This window comes from Ixodes scapularis, unplaced genomic scaffold (genome assembly GCF_016920785.2).
Source record: "Ixodes scapularis isolate PalLabHiFi unplaced genomic scaffold, ASM1692078v2 PGA_scaffold3__209_contigs__length_174095766, whole genome shotgun sequence".
Taxonomy (NCBI): Eukaryota; Metazoa; Arthropoda; class Arachnida; order Ixodida; family Ixodidae; genus Ixodes; species Ixodes scapularis.
Genome location: NW_024609868.1, coordinates 161,858,393 through 161,866,313, shown reverse-complemented (window position 1 = coordinate 161,866,313; position 7,921 = coordinate 161,858,393). Strand labels below are relative to the sequence as shown.

General features: G+C 45.3%; 1 pseudogene; it reads left to right on the top strand.

Annotated features, from left to right (window-relative positions):
• The first annotated feature begins 245 nt into the window (after nt 1-245).
• On the top strand, nt 246-1,930 carry LOC115327186 (annotated as a pseudogene).
• The last annotated feature ends 5,991 nt before the right edge of the window (nt 1,931-7,921 follow it).

Below are 7,921 nucleotides of genomic sequence, written 5' to 3'. Positions count from 1 at the left end.
TTGGTCGAGCGTTGTCCCGCTCTACAGGCGAACATGGCCAAACAAGCCACCTCCCTTACAGAAAGAGGATATGACGCTGCAGACGTGGACCGGTGAAGGACTCCGAGTTCTCGGTTCAGCGCAGGTACCCGTAAATCATAATTCTAAGGACTATATCCTGCCACTCCTGGTCACAACCGGAACAGGATGCAGCCTGATCGGACGGACGTGGTAGTGCAGCCTGTGGGGACGGCTGCACTACCACGATGCGGTCATCTTACATGCCGTTCTTCTTTGTTATCAAGCTCCTGCTATCGCTCGATGACGTGCCGGATTCCTCGTGCCTGCCACTCGTCATCTGAGTGGCCGAGGAAAACACGAGGCTTCACAATCACCATGGAGAAGCGCGGGCTGACGCAGACTTCGGCGGAAAGAACACGGCATGGCTAAACCTTCCAGACTACACGCTGCGGGGCAACGACGGTCCAAGAACATCGGCATCAACTGGGCTTCACCATATAAAGGAGGAAACACCACTGCACTCGGCTAGTGGGGACGGCTGCACTACCAAGATGCGGTCATCTTACATGCCGTTCTTCTTTGTTATCCAGCTTCTGCTATCGCTCGATGACGTGCCGGATTCCTCGTGCCTGCCACTCGTCATCTCAGCGGCCGAGGAAAACGCGAGGCTTCACGATCACCATGGACAAACGCGGGCTGACGCAAACTTCGGCGGAAAGAACACGGCGTGGCTAAACCTTCCAGACTACACGCTACGTGGCAACGACGGTTCAAGAAAATCGGCATCAACAGGGCTTCACCATATAAAGGAGGAAACACCACTGCATTCGGCTAGTGGGGACGGCTGCACTATCACGATGCGGTCATCTTACATGCCGTTCTTTTTTGTTATCCAGGTTAGTACTAACATTGAATACCCTTCTGTAAAGAGTAAAAACTTGTGTCTGGTAGTGCTGCCGTCCCCAAAAGCAGTTTTGAAGCCTTCTTTGGATTTGTTAAAGCATTGTGGCGATGTGGAAGAAAATCCTGGTCCGACAAACGCGGAACTGAATGCGACGATAACAACCCTACGGTCTGTTGTTGAAAAGTTGCAGACTGAGTGCAATGAGTTGGCCCAAAAGACGAAGTACCTTTTAGAAACGCGTACTGATACAGACAAAAAGGTATCCGAGTAAACAGAACGAGTATGCACAATTGAAAGAAAACTGAACGCCTCCCAGTCGGATTTACAAGATGAGCTAGGCCACAAAATTAGGGAAATTTCAGAAGGGCTTTCTGGTGCAGACACAAAAGTATCTGAGTTAACGGAACAGCTATGCACGCTTGAAAGAGAGCTTCGGGCCTCTCAGCAGGATATACAGGTTGCACAAGATAACCATTCAAAATTGGAAACTGCGCAAGTTGAACTCGCATTTCTAAAGTCGCGCTGCAATGATGCAGAAAATTGTTCACGTAGATCGAATCTGGTATTTTTAGGACTGGGAGATAAAGATACGGAAACGTGGGCTGAATCGGAATCTCGCATTATCGATCTGTGCGAAAAAAAATGGGCATAAAGATAAATCCGGACAATATTGATAGGGCACATCGCATTGAAGCGTTCAACAGAGGTAAAAAAAGGTCCATTGTAGTTAAGTTTTGTTTTTTTAAACACAAAGAAGCGGTCCTATCTTCACGATACAAGCTTAAAGATTGTGGCTTCTCTGTTAGTGATGATTTTTCTAGGCCAGTTCAGCTGGCAAGAAGGAAACTAGTGGAATTTGCGAAAACGCAAAACAGCCGGTTCAGGTTGCGAATGGACCGTCTGCATATAAACGATAGGTGCTTTATGTTTGATCATGAAACTGCCAATGTGCATGAGGTCGACGATATTCAGTCTAGAGAACTTATCGATATTCCATCGACATCAAACCAGGCACCCATCCAATGAAGCTTAAACGTAAAGTATAACGGCGCAAACTGTTCAGCATACCTAGGCAATTCAAATCGTCGTGACATACAAGGGGCAAACAAGACTTGTGATCACGAGAAACACGGACGTGGGCACAGTCATGATTATTAACTGCCGCAGTATAAAAAATAAGGTGGACGAATTCATGGATTTAATCGAAACGGTGAGACCTACGATTGTGTTGGGGACGGAATCCTGGTTGGATGACACTATAGGATCAAACGAGGTATTTCCATATAATTATGCTGTTTACAGAAAGAATAGAAATTCGCACGGCGGAGGCGTGTTCGTCCTTGTGGAAAAAAGTATTCCGACTACACCTTTGCCAATACCAGATGTAACTATAGAAGCAGCGTGGTGCCAGATGTGTTTAGACGGTAAACATTTATCGGTCGGTGTATACTATCGTTCTCCAAACGAGAACAGTAACGGCTTAGATGAACTAGCTGATTTGATCCTTGCGGCCTCAAAAGAGTATGTGCTTCTGGGCGGAGATTTTAACATTCCCGATTTAATTTGGGAGGACGGCAAGGCGAACTACTCAGGAAGCACGCATCATACTGAACTGAGTGCCATTGTGGAAATGTTTGACTTAACACAATACGTCATGGAGGGAACGAGACTCTTATATGTATTGGATTTGCTTTTATGCAACCTACCGGGGGTCATAGACAATGTTTGTGTGCTACCGGGCATTTGCGATCATAAGGTTGTGACAGCTGATTTGGTTCATCCAAAAATAAATAAATATAAATGTCAAGCAAGAAAGTTTTTTTATTGCGATAAAGGACGATATGATACCATGAGAAGCGAACTTGTTAGTTTTTTTTTTTCGTATATTTTTGAACAATCCGTTAACGTTAGTATTGATGCACTCTGGAACATGTTCAAATGTAAAATCCATGACCTAGTTGAAAAATGCATTCCCTCCGGAGTAAAATCCTCAAAAACTAAAAATAAGCCCTGGGTGACAAAAGCGGTGAAACAGATCATCAAACGAAAAAGAAGAGCATACCTTGGATATAGGAATAGGGGGGCTGAATCCGACAGGGTGAGATTATAAAACATAAATACTCTTTTTAAAGCTACAATAAAAAGATCCAAAGACGCGTATTACGAGCAGTTAGAAACTAAACTTAAAACGAACCCTAAAGAATTTTCGAAGTTTGTAAAAGCAAATAACAAGGACGATACATCTGTTCCTCCTATTTTAGTAGGCGATGAACGTATCGAGAATGAAAAACAAAAGGCAACGCATCTCAATAAATATTTCGAATTTGTTTTTTCTAAGCCTGCTGCATCGTGCTGTCACCCAAACGTGCAACAAAAAATTAAACATGTCATGTCACCCATTGAAATAACATAGAATGATATAGCCTCGCTGTTGCGAGAACTTGATGTCCAGAAAGCAATCGGACCGGATAACATCTCTCCGGTTATATTGAAAAACTGTTCTGAAGAGCTGGCAAATTACTCGTGTGTTCTTTTTAATAAATCTCTACTGGAACATAAGCTTCCATCTGATTGGAAAATGGCAAATGTGGTGCCAATACACAAGTGAGGAGCAAAAAACTGTGTGGAAAAATATAAACCTATTTCTCTGACGTGCATTTGCTGCAAGCTAATGGAACATGTCATTTATAGTAATCTCATTGCTCATCTAAATGTCGAAAAGTTTCTTATTCGAGATCAACACGGATTTCGTAATGGAGCATCCTGTAACACAGTACTTGTTGATGTCTCATTTTCTTGCTGGAGCCATTGACGCTAGAGAAGAAGTGGATTGTTTGTTTTTGGATTTTCGAAAGGCATTTGACCTTGTAGATCATGATTTGTTATTTTATAAACTTAGCTTACTGTCACTGCATAACAACGTACTGGCTTGGATTAAAGGTTACCTAAGTGGACGAGGGCAATGTGTCGTGCTCGGTGGGGAAAAATCTGAGTATGTAAAAGTCGAGTATGGTGTCCCCCAGGGCTCAGTACTGGGTCCTCTGCTCTTCCTTATTTATATAAACGGACATTATTTCTGGCACGCAATCATATATTCGATTATTTGCGGACGATTGTGTTATTTATAGATTAATTAATGATTTTAACGATATTAATACTTTATAGAGTGATCTAGATAAAATTTCTGTCTGGTGTAAAACTTGGAGAATGAACCTAAATGTTAAAAAGTACGTGCATGTTAAATTTACTAAGAAAAAAATCCCACTACTTCCGTGTACATGATAAATAATAAAATAATTAAACCTAGCTCAAATGTAAAATACCCAGGTGTTATGTTATCTAATGATTTAACGTGGACGGGACATGTTGAAATGATAGCCCTAAGGGCAATACGAAAGCTTAATTTTGTACGGAGAAATTTTCGGCAAGCCCCGAGGAAAATTAGAGAAACTTTATACTTTACATATATCCGTCCGTGTATGGAATACGCCTCAGTGGTCTGGGATCCACACCAAAATTATTTAATAGACAAGCTTGAAAAGGTACAAAATCAATGTGCTTGATTTCTATTAAACTATTACGGACTTGAAGCGAGTGTCACTAACATTAAACATGCCCTACATTGGGAGAAACTCAGTGAGCTTAGAAAATTGTTTAGGATGAATTTTTAGATGATATCTACAACAATAGAGTATTAATTAACAGGGATATGTTTTTACATGAACCGTTAAATGAGTCCGAAAGAGCAGATCACCCCAAGAAGATTAGTACGTACTCTTGCCGCACCGACACCTTTGCTTTTTCTTTCTTTCTGAAAACCATAGAAGAGTGGAATAGGTTACCGAAAGATGTGCTTTCGGAAAATTTGTTTTTTTGAATTTTCAATTGTGTAGTGTTTTTATAGACAGTTTTTATTTACCTTCATTATTGATCCATAGAAAGTGTTTTGTTTTTTGTTTGTTTTTTGTGTATTACTTGTGTTCTAAAACAAAAGTGTTTGTATGAAACCCACCCCCTGCAATAATGCCTCACGGCGAAGCAGATTTTTTTTCTGTAAATAAAAAAAAACTGGTTCTCAGCACTTCAGATTCGACTGAGTGGTATTCGCCACATTGAGCAAGACCGTACTATCACAACGGTGCTCAGCGCGCACAGTGAGGTCTTCAAGTCTGAGATCACAGGGTACATCGGACCAACGGTACACTTGGAGATGAAAGAAACAGCAACCCCCAAGTTTCTTAAAGCCCGGCAAGTACCATTTGCACTACGGCCAGTTGTTGAATGCGAATTGCTAGCATTCCAGAAGCAAGGCATTATAGAGCCAGTTCAACACTCCGCGTGGGCAAGGCCTGTCGTGGTTGTCAGGCAGAAAAATGGATCCGTGAGACTCTGCGGGGATTACCGCAGTACTGTCAACGACGCAGCAAAGCCGGCATCCTAACCGCTCCCGACACCGACGGAGGCTCTATCAAACTTTCAAGGAGGAACTGTCTTTTCGACGCATGATCTCACGCAAGCGTATCAGCGGCTCCGTGTGACGGATACGACCGCCGAAATACCGACGATCAACACAATCAAGGGGCCCTACAGAGTGAAGAAACTACCTTTCGGAATCGCGGCCGCCCCGGCGATATTTCAACGAGTCATGGAAACAACACTCGCAGCCATTCCGGGAGTTAGCGTTTACCTTGACGATTTAATCATCAGCGGAACAACTCCAGGTGAGCACGCGCGTCGGCTGGATGAGGTACTCTCACGACTGGTAAAGGCAAGGCTAAAGCTCAAGCAAAGCAAGTGCTTCTTTGGCGTGAATGAGGTCAATTTCTTAGATCACCGCATAAACGCCGAGGGAATTCGTTCAACCCAGGACAAGATCCAAGCAGTAGTCGAAGCCCCAGAACCAGAGAACAAGACGCAGTTACAGTACTTTTTAGGCTTTCTGGCGTCGTACGACAGGTGTTTAAAGGATCGCGCGACAATCGCGAAGGAGCTGTACGAACTACTTGAACAGAACAAGGAGTGGGGGTGCAAAGAAAAACACCAAAGGGCTTTCAAAAAGCTGAAAGATCTAGTGGCGAAGTACACTGTGCTCGCACACTATTATGAAAAGCGACCTCTAGTGTGGTCTTGCGACGCCTTATCATATGGAGTGGGAGCCGTACTTGCACAGCAAGATGCTGATGGGCGGGAGGCCCCGATCGCTTTTGCATCCAGAACGCTAGTCAGTGCCGAGCGGAACTATTCGCAACTGGATCGTGAAGGCCTCGCTATCGTTTACGGAGTTTACCACTTCCATCAATACATCGCTGGGAGGTCCGTGACCATATTTACAGATCATCAGCTTCTGCTAGGTGTCATCGGCTCCAACAAGCCTGTTCCACAAGTATTATCACCAAGGATGACTAGATGATGCGTTAAGTTGGAAGCCTATCACTACAACCTGAAGTATAGGCCAGGAAATCGTCACCAGAACGCAGACGCTCTCAGTCGGCTTCCGTTACCACACACAGAAGACGAACTGAATCCACCTGGCGACATCTTGATGTTTGAAGGATTGTCGCGGCCTCCTCTGTCAACGCAACAGGTAGCAGAAGCGACAGCAAAGGACACTGTGCTGGTTAAAGTGTTAGAAGCAATTGAGAAGGGCACTCTTCATCGGCTGAAATCATCAGAGTTCGCACCTTACACAAAAAAGGCGGCAGGACTGTCGACACACCGAAATTGTGTGACATGGGGGGCACGCATTGTGATCCCCACGCGGCTGAGGACGGACGCGTTGACGTTGATTCACGCGGGCACCGTGGAATTATCGCAATGAAGACATGCGCACGGAGCTACCTCTGGTGGCCCGGTATCGATGCAGACATAGAGTCATTCGTCGCAGAATGCAGTGCTTGCCAGACCCACCGCAAGACACCACCGAAGGAGCTCATGCCAGTCTGGCACCGCTAATCCCGCCCTTGGGTTACTAGTCACGTGGACTTTGCGGTTCCTGTTAAAGGCCAGGTATTTCTGGTGGTCGTGGACGCCAACACTAAATGGGTGGAAGTCCGAGTGATGCGGAACATAACGTCGGCTGCCGTCATTAGAGAATTGAGGGCTATCTTCGCAGCTTTTGGCGTTCTCCGGAAGGGGGTTTCGGACAACGGCACAGCCTTTGTGTCCGAAGACATCAAGACTTTCTACAGGAATAACGGTGTAATATCCATCACAAGCGCCATACCGTCCAGCAACGAACGGCCAGGCTGAACGCATGGTTCAAGAGCTAAAAATGGCACTAGCTAAAAAAGGAAGAGAAGATCTAAATTACGTGGTTGCCAGATTTTTATTCAAACAACATACAACAATTTATGTCGCAACAGGAAAGACACCTGCTTAATTGCTTTTTGAAAGGGAAATTCCGTCTGCTCTCGAGCGACTAAAGACGTTCAGCCCCGAGACACCTGAAAGCACCGCCACCTTTACAAACCCACGCAAGCTGAATGTAGACCAAGCAGTGTGGGTTAAAACATTTCCAGACGGTAAAAAGTGGATACCGGGAGTGATCGAACGTCAGCTGGGAAATCGCTCTAAGATGATTCAGGTACAGCAAGGTTCAATTCGCCGGCACACCAACCACATACGGCCGCGAATGGTGGCATCGCATAATCAACCTCCAGAGACAGCTGTGGCACCCGCATGGGGCATTAACAGCAGTGATGACCTGACTCCGCAACCCGCGACAACCATCAGGGACAACAGCACAACTGCTATTCCCGAGGAATCGGTTCCTCTTGTGCCGTTGGCAGAGCCTGACACCTCAGGCACTCGAAGGAGTTCCCGAGACCGGCGACCACCTCAGAGATATGGATGTGACGTCTAGTGGGGGGAGGTGTTATATCCGGCATAACATGTCAAAACAGGAAGACGCGCCTCGTCTTCTGCCATAATCAGATAGCGTACGTGCCAGCGCGTGCGGGCACATTCGGTAACGCCGCCATCAGGATGAGCAGTTGTGAGCGGCCAGAGTAAAGCTAC